We start from the raw sequence: 25,393 nt of genomic DNA on the forward strand, positions 1-25,393 counted from the left end.
TAAGGATAACACAATACTTTCACTTTCTTTGGATTCATAAAATTTCAAGTTAAAAAAATCACTTTAAAATCATGAAATGTAAGCCCTGCATTTTCCACCTAAGAAAACAAGGGCTCAGAAAAGTTAAGCGACTTCTTTAAGGTCAACAAATTGGAAACTTCAATAATGTCATAAAAAGTCGAGGTCCATCATAGACCAAAATGTCTTCTTGAAAGACAGAAAGAACCTCATAAATAATTGCTCTTGTACCGTCTCTGAATATTTAGTATCCAGTAAAAAAAAATTAGAAATCACTCTAGATATTTCAAGCAGAGAAGGATTCCCCTCAGGGTATTGATTATATAGGTGTTAGAAGGCACTGAAAAGGCCACTGACAAAAGAAACAGGAAATAAGTCATTCTTCCTGTGCTTCCAAACTCCTGTCAGTTGCCCATTGGGGGAAAAACTTAAGGGATGACAAGAGCACCCTGAAAACGTAGTTTGCAGACTTTGGTACAAGTAGTACAAAATAAATTATAAAAGTCTATGGCAACGCCGACAGTCAACAAACAAGGATGACATAGTTAGAAAGAAGTGCTTCTGATTCCTTCAAAAGTACTACATGTTCTGTGCTCTCTGTTCTATGATATTTCCAGAAAAATAACATTTTTATGATTTTGTTCAGTGGTCAAGTTAGGAAGGAGAAAAGCAGATTGGGCTAATTAATTTCCAGTTCATATCTAAATAGAGTCATTATGTTTCCAGCCAAATGAAGCACACATAAATATTCCTTTCACTTATGAATGCCACCGGAGCCCACCCTTTATACACTGTAGACAGATCCTCTGCAGAAAGAACTCTCTGTGTCACCAGGATTCAGCTGTGCCCTCACGTAGAGCTTCTCTTCTGCATGTGTATTAACATTAAAGCATGTCTCAGGTCTACAGGTTTCTACTAAATAGAATCTATTCAAAAAAAGATCTAATTAGCAAAAGTGTTTTTAGTGAAAAATAACAGGAGGGGTGAAATAGAGGTCCCCTTCAATGTTTAAATTAGACCTTTCATTTAAGCCTTTCTTGTTAAATAATAGACTTAAATAATTTCCACACAGCCTGCAATGTCCCTTTCCTGCACCTTCAGAGTGATTTAGGTCTTGCTTCAAGTCTGTAAAGTACACTCACTAGCAAACAGACACACAGGCCCTCAGGCCCAACTTCTTGCTAATGTACTTCCTACAGTTCAAGTTCCCAGGAAGAAGACTCGGAAAAGTCTGTGTCTGTGAGGAAGTTTACTGGAGAGTGCATTTGGATCCACATTTGTGGGAGAGTAAAAGAAACAAGAGTAGAGAGAGATAGATGGTAGACTCAGATGCAGTCACAGCAAAGGCTCAGTCTATTTCAAAAAGATCTCTGGACCAGACATAGTCCTTCCTAAATTGGTATAAAGGAGCTGAGCCATCATGCCTCCCATAGACCAGTCACTGGAATGACAGTGGTTGACTTTGGATGAGGGAGCTTTTGTAGCTAACAGTAATCATCTGTCAGTTATTAACTTTGTCAGTTTCTGGGGGAGGAGTGAGGGATCCCTTTGTCCTAAAGGAGAGTTCTGGGCATGCACCACAGTGTCCACTACCAGAGAGGGAGGTACTCCTATATGCTAATAAAAAAAATAGGAATGTTAACCACATTGTTCCAACTTTCAATGAACAAATACTTTTAGCTCTTGTAAAATTGAATACATTCTGGGATGATGCTAATGAGAAGATTTAAAACAATTACTTACACCCCCATCCAGACTTTCTACTTCTTGTACATCTTCTCTTGCTCCTTATTTTATGAATTGAGATATGACATCATTGATTTAGCTCACTACATTGCTTAGCTCACTTCACTTATTTAACTACTGAGTAAATGGATTGCTTTCCCTTCTGGGCTACCTTCTCCACCCCATCCTAGCCAGCTCAGAGCCCTGCTGTGTCTGCAAAGGTTTTGAGGCTTCATTTGGAAGATAAAGGCTAAAAACTCTTGATGGCCAAGGTCAGAAACATTAGAATGCACAGGTGCCTGGGTGAGCTGGAGGAATTCATAGCCTTGTTCTTCCACAGCTTCTCCAAATAAGAAATAGACCTCACTCTAAGTTCCCGACCTCTAAAAGAGATACAATAATGACACCCCCCACCTAAATGTATGTAGCCAGAATAACTCAAAACACAGCCTCATTGGGTTATCAGGATAAAGACCTGCTTAACAGTGAAATGGATTATAAGATCCTCATCTCAGTGTTGAAAAAACAAACTCATAGTGTGCTCAAAGGGTGCTCCTTTGATATATTTTGGTTTTGAATCTCTCAGATACTTCTGAGGCCTTTTGTGGGCTGAGCAGTATGTGTAGCTTTCAGATATTATTTGGGGCAAAGTTATTCATACTCTAAGTGAGTTAATGGTCTTTGACTTTGAATGACCCCAAGCTTACTATCCTCCTAATCAGTGTTGGAGAGGCTGCCTGACTTGAGTTGATGGGCTCTTACTTGTCAGGAAGACAACCTCAGCAGCTCTCAAAATGACCGTCTGACCATCCTACTTTTAGGTATGATGCATACTAACCACTAGGGGGCAAATGCTCAATATAGGAGCTGCTGAGCTGCAGTGACTTGGCAGCCACAGTTCTCTGGTAACACACCCAGAACCAGAGAGGAGGGAGCCCGATTTCAGGATATGTCACCTGAGAACCACCACCCTCTCGCCCTGGGGGGATGTCAAAGATCTTGTTTAGGCCAGATCCCAGCAGGCCAGGCTGAGGGACCCCACTGGTGTACAAGTCCATAAACCAGCCTCTAGTATTAATGATGCATGAGGTCAAAACTTTTCTGCTCAGTTTTGCTGCCTGAGAACAGCCAAGGCTGCCTTCTGCTTTTGAACTTCCAAAATAGCTCCTCTAATAGTAAGAATCTGAGGACTCCCTTCTGCTCGCGGAAGAAGTTAGGTTTCTTCAGAAAGACTGTTAGGCATCAATGTCAAAGAGGCTTGTGTAGCTGCGCCCTGTAAGAGGCCTCTCAGGACTTAACATATATGTGTGAGTCTTTTTCTCCTTGATGCTGATGTCTGGTAAGAAACTTGACATACACATCTCTGCACTGTCCTCATTACTGAAAACATTCAAGTACTGCCACCCACAGTGACAGGAGCATTTGTGAATTTGAGAACACAGATATTCCAAATGGCGACACCTGAAAAAATATATCAGATGCCATTGCCTTCTCGCTCTGAGGCCTGCCACCACAATGTGGCATGTTCTCACCACCCTCTAGTCTCTCTAATATATGGAACATTTCTTTTATACTTTTAAAAATACAGTACATAGTTTCAAAAATTGGTTCTGAAATCTTTTTTTAAAATATATTTTTATTGATTTCAGAGAGGAAAGGAGAGGGAGAGATAGAAACATCAATGATGAGAATCATTGATCAGTGGCCTCCTGCACGCTCCCTACTGGGGATTGAGCATGTGCCCTTCACTTGAATGGAGCCAGGGACCCTTTAGTCCACAGGCTGTCACTCTATCCGTTGAGCCAAACCAGCTGGTTCGGCAATCTTAAGAGCCACACACATAATTCTAATTTAGCAGATAAAGATTATATAGGTCCTAGAATCAATCAAAACATAACTGACTTTTGAGGGGAATACTCAAAATCTTCAGACATTTTGAGTTTTTAAGCAGAATTTAATGATTATCTAGAAATTACTGCATAAGCCAGTTAGTGAGAACATGGTTTTTATTAAAATATACCAAAGGAAAATCTTAGGCAATTTGTGTTGAGCAAGTCATATAATTTCATTTCTATGCACATACCCATGCCTGCACACACACACACCCCCCTCCCAGCAACACACACATACTGAAAATCAGGCTTTTTAATAAATATTATATCAATGGGTCCTAATAGAAGGCTTTTCTCTTCACTTTCTGTCAAATTTTATCCACTAAAATCTCCCTTTTTTTAAAAAATGTAGAGCAATTTATCTCAATCTTAGATTCACAATACTTTTTCTACCTACCATTTTCTGGAACTCCAGGTTCCCATCCTTCAAGAAAGCTTATTAATTAAAGTGTTAAATTATTAAATACTTATTGTTTACTCACCTATTATTAAAGGAAGCTTATAAAACCTTCATTCAACACAGATATATTTAATTCCAGAAGGTGGGATGGGAATATTCTACTGGTAACAAGGAAAAAGAAACACTAAGTTTTTATGGCCTCTCAAAGAGGTAAATACATTCAAATTCTCACAATATATGAATTGATAGCTTTACAGCATTGGGTAAAACACTCTTCCTGGTTGTTCAATCTAATCATATAACCACTTAAAATGAATTTTAATACCTAAATATAAGTGAAAGCCACTGTCAGTATTCCCTATATTTCTCTTTTGTTCATGATACTGTTTTAAATATATACATGTCTCTTATCTCTTCATGTCATTTTGAGGATAAAGTAATTAGGGTTATGGTACATCAATATAGCATAAACAAAGATCTATTAAATTTAATGTTACTGTGTGAAATTTATTTCTGAAGCCAAATGACTTATTGAATAATTATATTTACTAAACTTTCTGAATCCACTAGCCTCTAGGTTTCTGCTAACTTTTTAATCTGTCTTGATATATATACGATAATTATATATTAATTATACTACATATAATATGTATTTATATGTATTTCTAGTTGCATATTTCCTTAAAACTTTCTATTTATAAAATTGATGTGCTCATAAAGATTTTCTCTGAAATTCAGCACTTCTCAATCTGCTAATCATGCATAGCTGAGGGTCCTTAGGGTGCACAGAGCCATGAACTTATACTACCAAGTGCTTAAGTAAATATGCTTTCAGCATCCTTTGCCCTCTGGTCTTCTCGATCTCTTTCCACATTCTACATTTCTAGCCAGTTTTGAATGAAGTCTATGAAAAAGCATATATTTGACAAATTCCATCCAAATTCACTGGTTGAGAGTATTCTGATGAACTTTCCATTGACATTTAAAATCTGCTAGATACTACACTATTCCCAAGAGCAGCTCTGTCATTGGGGCTCAAACCTAATTTGGCTGTCACAAAATGTAGAATAAATTTGGAGATTAAAAAAATAGAGCGCTACATCTCTGGTTAGCAATAATATTATATCCAAATAGCAGTCACCCTTTCGCAGGCACATGAGTAGGGCCCTGGAGGAAATGTAGGTCATCCTTGAGACAAAGGAATGTAACTAGCCCAATAATACTGAAAGGAAATACAGAGTGAGGTGACATAGGATACCAGAGTGGGAATATCTGTCTGTGGAGGACAAATCAGGATACAAACAAGAGCACAAACGCCAGTCTCCCTTCTTCTGGGGATTTCATAGAGAAGCCAAAGAAACTCATGTCTGTCCCTAGTAGAGAGAAAACTTGACTGGCATCCTCTTCTACACGTGTAGCTTCTCGGTATTGAAAACAAACAGGTTATTGAACAACTATAGGGCATGTCAGAAATGGTGCAAAGAAAAGATAGTAACTTTCCCATAAAATATAATGTCTCCACAAAGTTTAAAATTATATGAAATTCTAAATTATAAAACTCAAATTATTCTCTGGACATAATAGACAGTATTAGAAAGAAAGGAACATTAGTACTGTCATCTGCCTCTGATACAATGAATAACTAATACACTTCTGAACATATTAGAAGCTCTGTATAAGTATTTGGTAAACTAAGTATAATTAAATGGAATGGATTAAGAAGTTAGAACAATATCTTAATTTACCCATAAGTTGGTTGATCTATACCTTTAAACTGTGTGCAATATTTTATGTACTTTAGTAAGAGCCATGGATTCAAATATAAAAACAGGATTTCTCCTAAAAAGCTAATTTCTCACAATTTATTAGGGAAAGTACACTTAAGAAAGAAACTAATAATACTTTGCCAAGTACAATATAAAATAAGTCTAAGAAAGAGGTTGTATATAGAGGAAGTCTGTGTTAGAGACATGGGTTTAGAAAAACCTTTATAGAATAAGTAAGCATTAAGGAGAAAGGATATCATTGCATAGGCAATGATACGGTAGGTTGAGGGCATTTTGAATTAAGGGAAGAATACATTCAGAAACAAAAGAGCAAAATGACAATGAGCATTCTGGAGGTACAAATAAATCAGCATTACAATCAGTAAAAGATCATCCTCAACAGGGAAAAGGGAGCAAATCTTGGAAAAGTTCTTATAGGATAAGGAACTTGACAACGAAAAGACACTAAAACATGGACATCTTGAGGGCAGGGCAGGCTCTTTTTTTATTTGTAAAATATCCCTAGATTCCAAACAGTGGATGACATCGATGAGCTATAGATTTTGCTTATTGATTTTTGTTATTTTGTTTTAAGTGACTGAAGAAATGGATGGTGGCCAGATAAAATACTTTTGTTGGAGTGATGCCATTAGACATGTGTCTTTTTTTTATTTAAAAAATTTTTAATGTTGACATGTTATTTCCCACACTTTGCCCACCTTCATTACTCCTTCCTGCCCCTCCCTTAGTCTTTACCAAACTATTGTCTGTGTCCATGCAGTATGCATCTATGTTCTTTAGCTAATCCCTTCACCTCCAATCCCTCCCATTGGGCATTGGCCAGTCTGTTCCATGCTTCTGGTTCCATTTTGTTTGTAGTTTATTTTGTTCATTAGACTCCATATATAAGTGAGATTATTTGATATTTGTTTTCTCTGATTGGCTTATTTCACTTGCATAATACTATTCAGGTCTACCCATGCTGTTAGAAAGGATATAAGTTCTTTTCATGTATATTGGACTGGGCATCTATCTGCAGAGATAAGCTGGGTTTTCTGAAAATTGGAAGATACCTCACCAGGTCAAGAAATGTGGACTCAATTTTTCTAAATAAAATTAATTAAGCAACCTCTTTTCTGATGTGCTAAAAATAATTAGGTATTCATTAATTCCTTGCACTGACTTCTAATTTGTGCACTCACTTTTCCATTCAAGGCAGTTACTTTCAGGGGTTTAGCAATCCCCTGCAGACATGCTCCATGGACAGTTCCTTCCTGTGTTATAATACTTCTCTGTGCTCTGACCTGCTTTGTAGTTTCAGTGAAGCCTAAATAATTCTGCTATCAAAAGTTTGAAAACATTGTAAGAATTCAACGAGAGGAGGGGGAAAGGATGCAAAAATTCAATGAAAGGGTTTGAAGGGTCCCAGGTTCGATTCCAGTCAAGGGCAAGTACCTGGGTTGTGGTCACATCCCCACTAGGGGGTGTGCAGGAGACAGCTGATCAATGTTTCTGGCTCTCTATCTCTCTCCTTCCCTCTCTGTAAAAAATCAGTAAAATATGTTTTGTTTTGTTTTTTTAAGTGGTAAGTACTTTAGACAAACAGGAGCAACATCAGATAACTTGGAAATGCATTTCCAGGAAATCAGAAGTGTTGCTCAGACAGTATGAGAAGGAGAGGTTGCCACCAATTCTGTGGCAGTTTTTTTCTTTACTTTCACAAGGTTTTGCTTGGATTCTTTTTGTACCAATATTATAATACCACATTAAAAACATTAGTCACAATTTATGGAAGCATTTATGGATAAAATATAGAGAAATTATTCTAATTTATGTAGACAGAGCTAAAAACAAAAAAAGCTCCCAGTTACTAAAGAAACACAATGCAGAGCTGCATAACTTAATTTGCATTATAATTTTCAATAAACATGAATTTTTGCATAGGAATAGACTTGGAATCCATAGCAATTATATTTTATTTTTGCATATTTATATGATAAACAGCATAATAAACTTAGATCTTAAAATTTCTATGAATAACAACTCAAGTTTGTGTGCTTTAGAGGAATGGTAATAATCCTATCAGTGACAACAGAAAACAGAATTTGATATCTAGCCATAACCTTACTACCATGAGCTTGCTGCATTTAGGAGACATACTTCTGAGATTCAAGGCATCCCACTGTCATCAAAACACTAAATATTTAAAAAACATGATACCATTATCCTTCCTACCTTACACAATTCCACAAATTTGTGTAAAGGTTTGTTAATCAAATAGATAGTTATAAGGGAGAAGAAACTTTAGACTTAGTCTTGCTGCAGCTTTTTCTCTTATTGTTTTCTATAGCAACAAGAATCTTATTTGAATTTCAGACCCATTTGTAAATTTTTGAATATACTTACCCATAGAAAAAAGTTAATATGCACAATATTTTTGCTTAAGACTTCAGAGAGATCCCATCCAGAAACCTAGCAAGAGAGCCCAGATCAATAATTTATAAATTACAAATTTTCCTGTGAGGCTTAGAACCCTCCCTCATCAGCTTATTTTTCTCTCCTCAGTAAGTTTTCAAGTACCTCATCTAGAGCAGTTTTTATTTAAAGCCATATTGTGGGTGTGATTATCAAAATGATGTTTGAAATTGTCTGTCCAATTAATAAAAAATGCTGAAAGTAAAAAGACACAATTTGAAGGAACAGAGCTAGTATCAGAACCAGGAATAGCAGTTGTGTTGGGATTATCAGACTGGGAATTTAAAACAACTATGACTAATAAAGGCTCTACTCTATAAATTAAAGACCAGGTGAGCAATGTAAGCAGAGAGATGGGAATCTAAGAAAACAAAGAAGGTATGCTGGAGATTAAAAATAGTGTAACAGAAAAGAAGAATGCCTTTGACAGGCTTATTAGTAGACTAGACATGGCTGAGGAAGAATATCTGAGCTAAAGGCTACATCAACCTCCAAGACCGACAAGCAAGGGGGACAAAGACTAAACAAAGAACCAAATAAAAACCAGAACTAAATATCCAAGGACTGTAGGACAGCATGCAAATGGACTTTTCAGATAGGATTAAGTTAAGGATCTGAAGACGGCGAGATCATCTCAGCTCTCTGGGGGATTCCAGTAAGAGGGAGGCTGTAGGGTGGAGGAGATGTGAAGATGGAAACAGGAGTGGTGGTGGTGGTGGTGGTGGTGGTGGTGTGTGTGTGACACAGATAGACAGACTGAGAGACAGACAGACAGACAGAGATTGGCAGAAACTGCATTACTGACTTTGAAGACAGAGAGAAGAAGGGGCCAGTAACCTACTAACCAAGGCACGTAAGTGGTTTCCAGATCCTGAAAAAGGTAGAGCAATGGATTCTTCCTTCAAGGCCTCCAACACCTTATAAGCTCAATAAGACTGAATGTGATATCCAGAACTTTATGAGAATAAATCTGTTGTTTAGATGCCAAGTTTCTAGTAACTTATTATAGGAGCAGTAGGACACTGACACTCTACCTCAATATGTCATCACAGTTTATCAAGGAGCAGTGTATATGCAGATACAGTACAATTAACAAGATGTAATAGAAACAAAATAAACTACCAGTGCTTGTGGCTGTGTAGAGTCATGTGGAACTAATTGCCTATAAAATTAAGAATGTGCACATTTGAATTTATTCTTAAAGGATGCCTAATAAGTATTCTTAAAGCATTCTGGGGAAATGGGATAGATTAATTATAGGATGGGCCTGTCCAAAAAAAAAATATTTGTAAAAATTAAAAATTAAAAAAACAAAAACAAATAAAGGATGGGTTTGTAGAGGTTTGTAGAGTACATGAGAAAAAGTAAAAGTTTCTAGAAATATTTTTAAAAGTGTGTGTGTATGTGTGTGTATCTGGTTGAAAAACAAAAGGGTAGGAGTAATTGGATTAAGATCAGAGAATTAGATTGGGAGATTGGAGAGAAATTTTTAAGAGTTTTAGATTACATGGTAGGAAGACAGCATTATTATTTGGGCAATAAAGAAAAGATCAAGTTCTTAACTTAATACCTATTTTTTTTTATCAAAGTATGCTCTGTCCACAGTTTAAAATGACAATAATGAGACATAATGTTCCATTGCTCTACTCTTTCCCACCAGTGCTACTTCTTGAGTCCATCACATCTGCCATTTTATTTGTTGTCCAGTATTTACCTTAATAATTCTATTTATGCCATAGAATTTATTTTTAAATATAAATTTTATATCTTCATTAAAAGGAATATGAACATTCAGCTCTTTTACACACAACCTTCCTCCTGTAATACTTATACTGTAATTAAATTACAGTTTAAAAAAATAAAACAAGAGGAACCCAAAGAGGATCACACCAAGACACATCGTAATTACAATCCCAAGGGCTCAAAACAAAGCGAGAATGTTAAAAGCAGCAAGAGAAAATCAGTTAATTCCTACAAGGGAATGCCAGTATGACTACCAGCTGATTTCTCAATAGAATTATGCAGGCCAGAAGGGAGTGGTAAGAAATATTCAAAGTGATGAATAGCAAGGACCTACAACCAAGATTACTTTACCCAGCAAAGCAGTCATTTAGAATTGAAGGTCAGATAAAGAGCTTCACAGACAAGACAAAGCTAAAGGAGTTTATCACCACCAAACCAGTATTATATGAAATGCTGAAGGGTATTCTTTAAGAAGAGGATGAAGAAGATAAAATGTATGAACAAGAAAATGGCAATAAATTCATACCTATCAACGATTGAATCTAAAAATCAAAATAAAGGAATGAGAAATCTAATGAACAGACTAAACTGGTAAATAAAATAAAAGCAGAGGCATGGAAATGGAACAGACGGGATTTTTAGAGAGAATGGAGCTGGGGATAGGGAGAGATTAAGTAAAGCTCTTATATGCAAATATTCATTACCTAAAGACACAAACAATAGGGTGATGAAGGCCTGGGGTGGGGTGGGAGCAGAGTGGAGGGGGACAAGAAGGGGGAAAAAGAGGGGCATCTATAATACATTCAACAATGAAGATTTAAAAAAAATTAATAGGCACTTGGTGTTTACATTGTGTGACTTCATATCATTTACAGCCAAACCACTGTGTTCCCACTGTGTGTCTTTTCTTTTTGAAAAGTATTTTTATTTTACAGAGAACACATACCCAACATTTATTCTGCTTCAAATATTCTGATTGAACTAAAAAGGATGAAACTTCTCTCCTAAAGTAGCACATCATTTCCTCTTCTTTCCTCCTGGGAGATACCCTTCCTGAGAGCAGTCTAGACTGCCCAGCTTTGCTTTGTGATGCATTGGTGACTTTGTACTTTACCTTACAAACTAGAACATCTTTGAGGGTTAACAATGTACTATTAAAATTATATCCGTACAGATTTAAACCAAGATGGCCTGGAACCAGCTAGAGGCCCTCTTCGTTTCACCTTTTTATTTTCCTGTACCCAGTATCGCATCCCTTCCTTCTTCTTGGTAGTTTTATTTGTTTTCATTTAGTTTGTTCTTCCTTGTCCTATGAGAATAGTTTATGAGCAAGTACTTCAGACTTCATCTTTGTAGTTTGTCCTGGGATAATATTAGGAACAGGAAGTCATTTTTGGTCAGAATTCTGAAGACATTTCCTTCATGCTTTATAAGTTTCAGTGTTGATTGATGGTGAGAAGTCTGAGCCGTTTGGAAACCCTAGTCTTTCTATTTACCTGTTTTTTTCCTTTCAGGACGATTGATGTATCTTTTGCCTGTGATATTGTTAAATGTAATTCTCCATAAACTATAGTTTACCACTCTGGATGCATTAAAGATTTTCTATTTATATACAAAGTACTCATATTTATCATTATGATGTGGTTTGTTGTGGAGTTTTTATCATTATTACTAATGCTAGGTACAGGGCGGGACCTTATAGTAACGTATACTGTACTATATATAATATGCTTCATATAATTATATATTCTTCTAACAAGCACATTCTCTCTCTTATTTGTTGTTAACCTGCGAGTGTTGTGACTTGTTGCCATCTAAGTTTTGGTTTTCATCTCTTCGCCATTATCACCTCTTCAAGTTCTCCTTTTTATTCTGGGCTTATATACCTTTTAGCTCACTTGCTGTCCTTTTAGAAGTTTTTGACTGAGGAACAGAGGTTAACAATTGTGCTCAAACTGCTGTTTTAAAGAAAAAATTCTTTTCTAAATCTTTATTTCAAAGAAATCAAAATGCTTCTGCCTCTCTGATATCATCCTGCATGACACCTTCAACCAAGTCCATTTTTCTTCTTTCAGATTCTTAGCATTGTAGCTGGGCATGCAGTTGCTGGCTAGAGACCATATTTCTTCACAACCTCATGTGCAGTTATTTAGGTTCTGTAACTAAATTTTGCCAGGAGCAAGGATGTATGCAATTTATCTTATACTTATTTATTGGCCTTCACGTTCTTTTTCTTCTATCTAAAGAGATGGAATGTGGAATATAGTGACCCAACTTTAACACACAACTGAGGGTCATTTTTAGAGCATGACAGGGCAACTGGGGAGAATGGACACATGTGTATGCATGCCTATGCATGTGGACACGTGCGCACGCGCGCGCGCGCACACACACACACACACACACACACACACACACACTTACAGATAAACCCACACATATACTGAGTGTAGAAGGATGAGACATAATATCACAGACCAAGGCAGAAATTATATTAAAACCACAAAAGCATGGTCCAGCCATTGAGCCAATACACTTTGACTAGTGTTTCCCAATGAAATAAGCTACTTTGACTAAACACTGTTCACTTCCTCCAGGAAATTTCATCCTAAAAGGTTTTCCTTGATTGTCCTGGGGCTAGGTTAGCATTATAATAAAAACCCTTTTTAAATAGCATCCTTTTTATTAAATATGCATTTGTAACTTACTTTTTTACAATCAGGGTATGCACATATTCTCTGTTCATTTGTATTTGGTTAATTTTTAGACGAGCCACCTGTTTGCAAGGAAGAAAGAATGTCAATTGAAATTTGGGTGAAAGCCAGGTTTCACACATGACAAACTTGCTGGCAGCCAATTTAGCAGCAGAAAGCGCATCCCAGAGCAGGAGAGAACCGCCACATCTATCTTTAGCGTGAACGCCCAGTGGCTCTGCTGTCTCTAGATATAGCAGTGAGAAAATTTAAAAATGAAGAATGCAATCTCCAAAAATAAAGAGCAGGGTAGTGTGGGAAACCAGGTGTTACCTCAAGGAGGTATTTGGTAATGAGAGTTATCAGAGTTGAAATCCTATGCAAAAATCCAGATTGTTGCTAATGCTTCAGGAGTCGTCAAGTATGCCCGTTATGGTAGGAAAGCCAAGCATAATATAGAATCACTGCTTGCAAAGAGACTAGAGTGAGAGAAGACACTGAAGCAAGCCCACAAAGCAGAAGACACAATATACTTCAGATTAAATAGACTTGGAACACTAGACTGCGCCAAGTGATTAAAGTAATTAAAGTGAAGCAATTGAGATGTAAAGACGAAGGCGAATGTTCTCAGTGAACGCAGTGTAGCCTCCGCTCTCCCTATGAAGGATGCCAGGCACCTGGGTCCTGACCAGGAGGGAGCTTGGTGCGCAGCCTTCACCCAGGGCTGCCTAGCAACCAGCCCTTCCGGAGAGGGCGGTGTATAAATTAATCTCTTTGGTAAGCATTTGTAACTATTAATTTAATTAGCAGAGGCAGCGTAGCATGAACATCCCGGTGCAATAGCAAAATATTAATGAAGATTTTGAGATTTTTAACCTTGAATAGGCACATTGGAGTCTGTGCCCTAGTCGTGGTGAGCCAGGAAAAACTCATTAAAAGTAATGCAGGAGACTTTGTAATCAGATTTTATGGGGTTTTAGGAAGAGAGTGCAATTTCAATTTTCCTTTCTGTTCTCACTGCACAGAAACTTGTCTGGCTTTAAAATTGGAGAGGGTGTGTGTGTGTGTGTGTGTGTGTGTGTGTGTGTGTGTGTGTTTAACTCTAAAATTCTATGAATCCCTAATAACCTCTCAGTATCCTAGTTTTAATCGTAATATTCCTTAGAAGACCCGTGGTTTTATCAATGTAGCTGTCTTGAAGGCAAAGGGTATCAGACACCTTGCAAAGACTATTAGGAGCTCGCTAGAAGGGCAATGTTCAGGGAATAACAAGAAATGTTCTATGGCTTTGACTCAGAGGCTGAGTGTTCTTTGCCCAAAAGGCTCCTGCGCAAACCTCTCCATTTCAATTTACCAGAAGACAGTCGTGTGTTTCAGATGTTTCAGAAAGTCAAGTTCCACCAAAGGCAGATCACCTAGCATCTTATGTACTTTTTAACAACTTTTCCTTTGGCAAAATGCTTTAATGGAAACTAGATCTTGACCTAGCCAAAAGCATTATGTGATAAAACTTAAATGTTGTCTCAAACTTTAACTAAAATATACACAAAAAAGGAAATAAAACCTCTGAAACCTTTCTTTTGCTCCTCTTTTTTTTCTTTCCTAATTAAAGAGTAGAATTCAACAATATTTTAGTTTCTGCAAAGAAAAACCAAAATCTGCTCTTTCCCCCCCCCCCTCTGGCTACTATTGTGAGAATGATGTCCTTCCATTTTAAAAGAGGATCTGAAGTTCCAAATTGGTCTGTAGGATACTTGTGAACTGATTCTGAGCAAGGCCAAGGATGTTAAATGCCTAGAGAAAAATGTGAAGTCAAAAGGAAAGAGAAAAACAACCATTATATTCTCAGAGAGGGTTATTCAAAATAGTAAAGTCAATGTCTTACCTATGAAAATGTAACTTTTCCATGGGTAGGAAAGACATGTGTGGATGTGTGTATATGTGTGTGTCCCTATTTCCTAACTCCATGAGTATTTTTAAGTAGGATATACAGCTATAAGAATAGTTATTTAAATGAAATTTACCAACAATATATAAGTAAAGAAAGAGGCACAGAGGCAAACATTGTCATTTTTTTTCAAGTACCCTTTTGGACAAGACAACAATCAAATCAAGTAATTTGAAACTATGCACCAAAACTAAAATTCTCATCTAGAGATGTATTTGTCCAAGCATTTAATGTCTTACTCCTAAAAGTGTGTTCTTGGACTGGTACCATCAGTATCACCTGGGAAATCCTTGAAACACAAATGATCAGGCCCTCGCCATACCTATGGAATCAGGAACTCTAGAGATAGGGATTAGCAATTTCTTCTAAGAGTTTTCCAGGTAATTCTGATACACCCCAAAGTTTGGAAAGCACTGCTTTGACCTATCATATGATATATACCATACAAGTCTCCAATAAAAATTTTATTTTCACAGTATCCTGGTATCTATTATCAATATTATATTGTTAATTCAGATGGGTTGCATTTAAAGTATTTTTAAATCTCATTCTTATTTTCCTGTTAGTGGGATTTTTTAAAATTCACAAAATTGCCACATATTTATAAAATGCTAAAATAATACTTTTTAAAAGGACAGAAAAACTGATACTCAAGAGATTATCCACAAACAGCATTTTGTTAAAGAAGGTTCTAGATGCATCTCTATGTGTGTGTAAACCTATAGATATGTAATCGTAATCTGTGGTGTTTTGAGTGAGGTAAACTTTTATTTATTTATTTATTTATTTATTTGTCAAAATATTAATTACATGTTCTTCTAGTGAATTTCTGCTAGGTTGTATGTGAAGTAAAAGTCTCGAAATCTCTGCACCGGTCATTTTTTCCCCCTTGAAAAATGTGAGTGGCACAGGGTCTTTGTGGCTGCTCTGAGCTTCATGAACCTTCTATATTGGGACTCAGGCTGAAGGATCAGCTCCGGTCTGGAATATGCTATTCTCAGGGTCAAGAGCAGAATCACAAACCAAAGCACACAACCCATGGAAAGCTCTTGCTCCGAAGTGATTTATGTCACACCCAACCCCATTCCACTGACCAAACAAGTCAGAGGCCAGTGTGGACAGCAGATCCCGCTAGGATTGTCCCCTCCAGAGAATGCTGGAAATCACAGGTCAGAGACTGTGGTGTCAGAGCCTTGGAAGAAGGAAGTTTGTTCTTAGAAGCAAGGATAACACAACACGCCATAGATACTTGCTATCACTATTGTCTTTTTCCTCTGCATGTGAGCTATTATGCAAATATTATTTCAATTTCTTCACCATCCTCTAGCCTTCCTTCAGGACTTTCACTCAGATTGCTCCCACTGACTGAATCCCTCCCCTTCACCATCAAATCACTGCTCTCTTCTGCAATACCCTCCCTATCCCGAGGCCAGGCCAGGTCCTCCCGTTTCCTGCATTTAGACTCTATGTCCGTTATGTAGCAGCCAGGATAGTTAACCATGACTATATTCAACAGTGATGATTGATTTAATGTTTTACTCCAAAACCACTTTCAAGGTTTCATGAGGACAGGGACATAGCTTATTTCTCTCCATTCTATCTTTGAACAAGGTGTAGCCCCATAAGTAGACACTGAAGGTCTGAAGGAATATTTCCATGTGTAACATTGTGAGCTTTTTATTTCTTTTTGTTATGATAACTTGGGAGATATACAACCTCTCCTTTGTTATATCTTTAAGTAAAGCAATCGAATCTATATGAATTTATTATCATTATTTTTTAGGCAATGTTATTTCTTATATTATAAATGATAAGTGAAGTTGTACCCGTACACTTCCTCTTCCGATTATCTTTCCAGATTTTTGTTCTTGTTTTGTGATGTTTGCCTCAATCCAGTTTGTTGTATTTATCTGTAGTATTTCATTCAAGAACTTTGAAATCTACATTTTTATTATGCACATAATTTCTAAATATTCTTTAGATAGTCTTTTATTTATAGAGAATTAAAACTAACATTTGTTATTTATAATCCATGCCCGTATTTGTTTTGGGATGTCTCGGAGTTAGTGCTGGGTTTCACCAATAAACAAGGCTTTGTGGGTGGGATATATAGGCTAAAACTGAATCCTCCCATTTATAAAACTCCCTTTATGTTCATGTTAAAGGGAATTATGATATTACTGGAGTAGAATAGAATTTAGGCATTTTTTTTCACTTAAATTCTCAGGTGATTTTTTGTATTTTTGTTTTTAATCTGTCATTGTTAAAATGCTTTATATCTTTGGGGCTAATGCAGAGATCTTTACTTAAAACACTGGGCCTCCACTCCTAACACCTGACTGGTTGCTGTAGGGTGAAATCCCAGGACTCATCTGTGACCCAAAACTTCCCTCCCATGCCATATAAGTTACCATTTATTTATAAAGACCAACATCTTCAACTTGGCCTAACCTGCCCCTTCTGCTCAAATTTGCCAAGAGCAATCATTAACATTTCTGTCTCCAGTTGCTTAAAAAGGAGATATATTACTTTTAACCAAAAGATTTCTCTAAGAGGGATACTATTTTCATCAGGAGAAACTAAGGTCTAAGAAGTTCAAGAAGACTGAAATTCCCTGAACTAATCATGTCTCAGCTCTAGTTGCCACATTTTTAACATGCGTCTAGGCACAACCAACAGCATTCACAGAAGAAAGGGAATCAAAAGTGGTTGTTCTGCTGTGGAGATGACATATGTATCAACTCCTAACCCCAGTAGCTCCGACCAATCTTTTTTATGCATTAATGTTATACTATACTTTCTATAAAATTAGAGGCTTACACTAAAAAGTCATTCTTCTCTCTTTCCACAATTGTACAATCTGGGATATTGTGGAAATTATTTCATTAACTAGCAAGTAAGCAAGAAGCAGTGAAGCCATCCAGGGGTTGGGTTTCAGAAAGCCTCAGGAAGCATGGAACCAGCCGCTAATGTTTCAGCATTTGTTAATGTTACCATTGTAATGGGGACTGCAGCGTAGCAGGAATTTGAGATATGTATCACCCAAGTATAGAGAGGCAAGAGAAATGGAAATACAGTCCTGCTTCTTAATTTTTGTGAAATAATATCCCTCTATGGCTTCCTATTTTTAAGCAAATTTATTTATTTACTACTATTTATTTTACTCATTTCCCCCCCAAATAATTGACAAAAATCTAGTTTAGTGGTTTTCATAGACAAGGCAAGAAAGAAATTTATTTTTCTCTTTTGCTAATAGATGTAGGCTACTTTAAAGGTCCAATTACAACTTAAAATCTGGAAACAAATGCCATTTTTTTTCTGAATACAAAAATATATTATGAAGGAAAAGGCCCAGGCAGATGGAGTATCTTTAATATCAATACCATGAATACCATGTTTGTATACAGGTGTGTATGGGCATATATGTGCGTTATCAATGAAAATAGTTGTGCTGATCAACTATCAGAAAACTTGCCTCAGATAGATAAAATGTCGAGGGCGTTTTTATCTCACATAATCCAACATCTAGAAGTAAGAGAGTTCCAGGCTCCAGTTTATTTGTCTGCTGTTCTCCCAGCAGTTCCCTCATTGGTATGCCGGTATTTTCTTGTTGATGTCTTTTCCCTTCAAACTGCTTTTTCTAATGGTCAGAAGATTGCAGAAAACAAGTTTATGAGTTTTCTTGTTCACTTCTAATCTAAGTAAGAGAAGAAACTGTCCTATAACCAAAGAATATAAAATTTTTCCATTTAGTTTGGCTGTTCTCATTCAATACCAATCATCAGAAATTAATAAGCATTGATTAGTCTTAGACATGTCCTCCCCTACAGTTGGATATAGGGTCAACTTCTGAGTCACTTGGGCTACTTAGCAGTGGGTGGTTCCTGAAGAAAGTTGGGGGTTTTGGGGAGGTCATGATCTGTGAAGGCAACAGACATGTCTCCTCAAGAGAAAGTACATCCTCTTCGTAGAGACTTTAGGGACCAACCAGATGAAAAATGCTTGAGAATTTTATTTTCTAATATAGAGAATAATGGTTACAGTCTCAGCCTCTGCAGTGCCATTGTTCTGCATTCAAAATTTAAATCCATTGCTCAATTGCCGAGTAAGTTTAGCGAAATTACTCTTCTGTAAAATGGGGGAACAATACTACTTACCAAATAGGATTTGCCCCCAATCATTATTTAAATGAGATGATTCATGGGGTTGACAGTAAATGATGGCTTTATTTTTACTATTAATTTTCCTTAAATGTCAAGAATGTCATTTATGGCATTTATCAGATTTTATTAAATTTCCTAGGACACTTTTAACCAATGAATTTCACCCTTCACTCATCATAGAAATGCTTTTTCTGCTTCTATTATATATATGTTTTCTGTTTGTGTAATGTTCATTCTGTTTAAGTAAATTTTATTGTTGTTTAAAAAAAAGAAGAGAAAAAGAACACAAAACCACCAACAACAAACAAAAAGAAAAAAACATGACTTCAATTGGATGCATCTTATTCAACCGGAAATTTGATTTATATCTAAGAACACTTCTTTGGAAAGAATTGAAAGAATATAAGTATATATTGTAGTTTGTAATGGTTCTGTGAACTTGTAAGTTAAATGTATCCATTTAATGTTTTTATTAATGTCTTTCTTTAAATATATGAGTAGCAGTCTATCCTCGCCTAATTCCAAGCACTTCAGTTACTGAAGAGACTCTTTAGGAGAGTGGATGATTTATAAGAGGAAGCGTCAATTTAATTCATCTTCTTCAGCTCCAGCTCAGGGTGGCTGTGCTTTATCAAGCAGATGGCCAGCTGAACCGGGTTTTGTAGGGTTCCCCACTGCCACAGAAGGCGGTGACATTAAGTGGTGACTATGTCTCTAGATGATAAATAATGCCAGACTCCATGCTGCCTTTATATGTCTTTTTGGAGCACAGACTAACCTTTAAAGCTGTAAGTTACAATTTCCCACCATCTACTGCACTGCTAACAATGGGATGGGTCCCTGGGTAAAGCTGAGTTAACCAAAATTGTAAAGTTCAGAGGAAAGAGACAGGGATTCTTGTTTTAATGCCACATTCTCCCTTCCGCCTTTAAAATCTTATCCAGAGTTCCATCTGAGGCTTGTTACACATTGCTGAACACTCAATGCCCAGGTTAAGGTGGTCAGGTCCTTTATAATCCTTTCCCCCCTCCCTCTTGATTAAATACTGCTGCGCGGCTCTGTGTGCGAGCAGAGGGGCCAGGGAAGCTGCTTCAGCTTAATTGTTGTTGACATTCTTTTTCTCCTGAGGCTTTGATGGGATGTTCCTCTGACATTTTTAGAAGTAAAACTGCCTTGAATTCCCATACACTTTGTAAGAATGTTTACATTAATTTGAGAGTATGGATTTCCCCCCCTAAATTAAGTCTTAGAAAGAGACTCAGCATCAGTCGTGGAACTACTTGATTCAAAAAGAACCAGGTGCCAATATTATACTTTTTAAATGTTGCAGGCTACTTCTGTAACATATATAAATTCATAGATCTATAATTTATTACATAATTCATATTTGTTATAATATATAAACAATACGTGTATTATATCATAATAGGTACATATAATAACAATCACTTTCATATGTATGTTTATATATGCTTAGGTAATTTAAAGCTATGTAGAATGCATTCAAATATATGTATATTAGATAAAATAAAAGGTCATCATTTGTATTGAAATTAGTTCCATCCTACCAAGTATACATGACCTAAAGTTTTTGTTTGGTTTTGTTTGCTTAAACAGTTTGTCGGTTTGGATGCAGCAAAATAACTTTATTTGGCAGTTTTGAAAAAACACTTTAGCCAGCTAGATAAAATACTTCAAACTATTATGTATGCATTCCAGAAAAATATGGGAACAGGGTTGTACAGGTTGGTAGGGGACAGAGAGTTTTTATTCAGGGGGTATTGCAGAAGTGGTCTAGCATCAGTGCCAATGGATCCTGGAAAATATTCACAGCTCCTTATATCAATCATGGATATTTTTGTGGGTTCCATGGAAACACCCATTATGAAGATTCTTTGTAGTGCCTTTATTATTTATAATGATTATTTTAAAATATGTCTGTATCTTCTAACACCTGTGTCATATCTGAATCTGTTTCTCTCTCTCAGCACTGTGCTGTTTATTTGGATTTTTTAAAATATTTTTCAAGTGTTTTGAAAATCAGACATCTAGTATAAGGTAGTGAAAATAAAAAATAGTTTTAATGCCTAAAATGGCATGCATTTCCTCTGCTAGGTCTTCAATTTAAGTTGATTTAGACAAGAGTTGCTCTATTATGCCTGCTATAGCAAATGTTTATTGTTTCTGGAAAAAGATAACTTAAGATCTTAAATTAATTCCCATAATTTTTTAATAGCAATTAAGTGAAAGAAACAGGTCTTGGCAATGGCCCAAAATATTAACTAATATTTGACTTTTATAAGTGAAAACATAATAGAGATCTGACATATTTTTACTGTTTGGCCATTGACAGGATTGAGGCCTCACCCTTCCTTTCCCACCACCACACTTCTGGTATTTTAGATAAGGAAACCCCTGCACACCTCTGGATCTCTCTGTGAGCTCCATAGCCCTAACCTACATACATGAATCTTGTCAAGCCCTGATCCCTAGCCATGTTTATGTTCAGTTGATTATAAATATGATCACCCCATTTCATCCTTTTCCAAATATTCGTATACATTGTTTTGGTGTTTTAAAAAGGTAATTTTGGCATTTTAAAGAAATACTAGTAATGATATCTATTGAGTTGGACCCTCACCTTGTTTATATGTATGTTGGTGTGATGTGCATACTTGATCAGTGTGATTATACCAAATAAAGGAGAAAAGATCTGCTCAAGAATTTTAAACTGCTGAAAGCAAACAGATGAATAATGTTCAGTTCTGAAATAAAGCAACTAATATAGTATGAATAGTTTAATCCTTTTCTTTGTAGTTTAGATGTGTGTTATCATAATGAATGGAAAGGCCAAGCAAACATGAGGCATAGATACAGACTCTGTGTGCATGCACATGGATGCATGTATATGTTCAGATGACTATTTCAAAGACCTTGGAAAAGTTCAAGTAATAAGAGACATCATTTCATACTAAAACCAATATACATTATTAAATATAATTATGGAAGTTTTACTACCTCTTTGTTCTTTAAATACTCTACCTAGAGAAAACTTGGGTGCCTGTCTCAGTTTCAACAATAGCTGTACAGTACTGGTAACTCTTTATGTGTACCTCTACATGGAGCTGTCAAAACCATCAAGCCTTGAACATTTTACTCCTACTCATCCTATTATTCTGTTTAATCCTTTGTTCTAACTATTTTTATTCTTATGAGAGTAATAAATCCACATAGTTTAAAAAGTCAACTAGTACTACAAGGCCATAATAAAAAAAAATTAGAGCTTCATTGTCTTACTTATCCCATTCTGAGTCTGACTCTTGACAAATGTTTCAGCTTTTTTAAAGTTGTGTTTATTTCCATACTCGAAAATTATACATTTTAGTGCTAGTTTTTGAAGTATGAAGTTCAGACATTATTTCATTTTATGAAAGGTGAGGAAGTATCAGTCTTAATTACTATTCTTGCTCCTTTCCTCCATCCTTTTATGCTCATATTATGTTTTAAGTAACATTAATGTTTCTGCATCATAATAACTATGTAAATGCTGTGTTTATCATAACTGTTTCCTTTTCTTAAAAATATATTTTTTATTGATTTAAGAGAGGAAGGAAAAAGGAAAAAGGGATAGAAACATCAATACTGAAAGAGAATCATTGACTGTCTTTCTCCTGCAAACCTCACACTACGGATTGAGCCCACAACCTGGGCATGTGCATTAACCAGAATCGAACCGTGACCTCCTTGTTCATAGGTCAACACGCAACCACTGAGCAACACTGGCTGGGCTAACACAAGTATTTTCTTTCATCTTTTTCTGTAGAAGAGAATTGCTTTTAAAATCATGTATTTTCCAATGTACCTATCACACGACTTACTACACTTAAGATTGCTGCAGAGTTGTCATGCTGAGAATTCTCTTCATGCTATACTTCTCTTTGCTACTTGCCTATGGTGAACACACTGCTGGATCCCATGTCCTTTTATTTAAAAAATTTAGTTTATCACATTTGGGAAATATATTCTAGTTACTTTGAGATGAGGTATAAGGTATGTAAAATTTTCAAAACTTCCATATGACTATAAACCTCTTCCTTTTGTAGTCTCGCTTCACAGTTTGCCAAGTTTCAGAATTTTTAAGTTGAAACTGTTTTTCTAAAAATTTTGATGGCTTTGTTTTATCGTCTTCAAAATTCCAGTGTTAGAGACTTCTAATGTCATTTATATCCAAATTTCATTCTATGGAACTGTTGTTTTATTCGTTAGCAACTCTAGAATTTTTCCTTATCTGTGGCATTCTAAGATTTCATTAAAATGTACACTTGTAGGTCTACTTTAATTCATCTTTTTCTAGCTTTTGGTGAGTTATTTTATTCAATTCTGGAAATATTGGTGAATTATTTCTTTGGTAATTTCCTCTCCATTTATTCTTTTGTCTAGATTATTATTAATTGTGTATTGAACTTCTTAGATTAATCCTTTTAACACTTCCTTGCTATTATCCATTTATTTTCCTCTTGGTTTCATCTTCTTAGAGATTTTCTTATCTTGCCTTCTAATGTATAATATACCTTGTAATAAAGTGCAATATATGATATTTGAGAATAAAAAGTTTATTTTACATTTTGACTTAGGTAGATTAAAGTTTCAATACAAATTGATGATTGCCTTTCTTTCACTTTTACATTTTGATACAAATACCTACATTTTGAGGATTTGTAATGAAAGATTACTAAGATGTAGATAAATGCAATTAATAAACAGTTAAAATTTATTTTAATGAAATGATATATGAGTTTTATACCTTTGAGGAGCTTATACACCAGATAAGAATCTTAATATAATTTATTTAATAGCCATACTGATTTATGAGTTTAGATCACTTTTCTGTTAATTGGTGATGCATCTGAAAATATTGAAAATTAGCAATTAACTCTTAATAATGAGCCCAATGAATATTACTTCTCATTTTTTGTGTTATTTGTTTTTAAATTATTAAATGTTGATTATTATTTCTCTCCCACCTCTCTAACATTTCTAGTTGTTATGTTGTCCTGTAACATGTCCCTTTAAATCCTAAATATGTGGGTAGTCCTGAGTTACCCTGTGTCAGTACCCTCTTCTTGCTCTTAACTCTCCTTGGATGCTTGAATTTACTTTTATATTTATGACTACTGCTGTTACTGATAAGACTTCTGTATCTTATATACAACATGTATCTTACTCTTGAACTACAAATCAATGTACCCGATTGTTTATTTAAATGGACCATAGGGATGTCAAACTCAATATGTCAAAAAATGTCACTCACTTCATATACTTTACAAATCTACTCCTTTCACAGGATTTCAACTTTATATTAATGACCTCACAATATCCTCAATAGCCTAAACTAGAAAACAGGTTTTAATCCAAAAACATCATTTCCTAATTTTCTACATCCATTTGCTCACCTACTTTGTTGATATTGCTTTTCAAGTATTCTTTAAATCAGTTCTATCTTATCTGTCTCCAAAACCACCACCTGTTCATATGAACAAGCTCTGTGCCTCTGTTACAGTCTATGAACAGTCTCAGCCTTTCTTTCATGGTGGTGACTAAATAATCTGTCTGGATTATAAATCTTAATATGTCACATTCATACCATCCCCAGATTAAAATCTTCAGGATGAAGACCAATTTCTTTTGCTGGCCTTCAGAGTTCTCCAGGATGCAGATTAAAGTATGACGTATGCCTCCTCATTCCTTACACCTTATTGTCACACTGGTGGTGAATTACAAGCAATTACCTTGGCTCACTGTGCTATGTTACCAGACTTTACCTTTTTCCTGATATGTTGCCTTTTCTCCTCTATCCAGCCTGGTTCCTGAAGCCATCCTCCTGTCCTTCCAGACAGATGGACCTTCTTTTATTGTTCTCCTTATTTACTGGCTGCATATTACTCAGACCACGTTTATCACAGCTCAGCTGTGAATAGAGGTTCCCCAGCATTGCTTCCTCAGAGGTCAGCAGTGTATATGGTGTGTGGTAGGATCTCATTTATAGTTTCTTAACATATGAGTGATAAATTCTACTGGATCATTTGTTCTTAATAAGAGAGTAAAATGGTCAGTCTTTGAGATCTAATTAGGACCACCTACTCAAGAGAGCGGCTTAATAAATAAAGTTACAATTCTCTTTTGAAAAAGGAAAGGCAGTGAAAAGAATGGTATGAAGACCATCAAAAGTATCTGCCAGCTGGCAATATTTTAGTGACAATATCTAACCAATGTCAAATGCTGAATATCTATGACACAGAAATGATAAGAAAAATAAGACACCACTTTTATATATACTTTTACAAGTGTATATGTAATATACATCTATTAGGTGATCCTATAGTATAATATATTATATCATATAAAAATATTCTTTTTGTTCAAATGTATATCAGCTACTTCCTGTTACTAGAGAAAAATAGACTTCTAAATAAAAAGAATGTGGGGAGAAGGGAGGCAATAACATTCTGGTAGTGAGTCAGCTGCCGAGCCAGCTGATGCTAAGCTATTCTGCAGGAGAACAACTCTTGA

Source organism: Pipistrellus hanaki (genome assembly GCF_964339955.1).
Source record: "Pipistrellus hanaki genome assembly, chromosome: 5".
In the NCBI taxonomy this organism is placed as follows: Eukaryota; Metazoa; Chordata; class Mammalia; order Chiroptera; family Vespertilionidae; genus Pipistrellus; species Pipistrellus hanaki.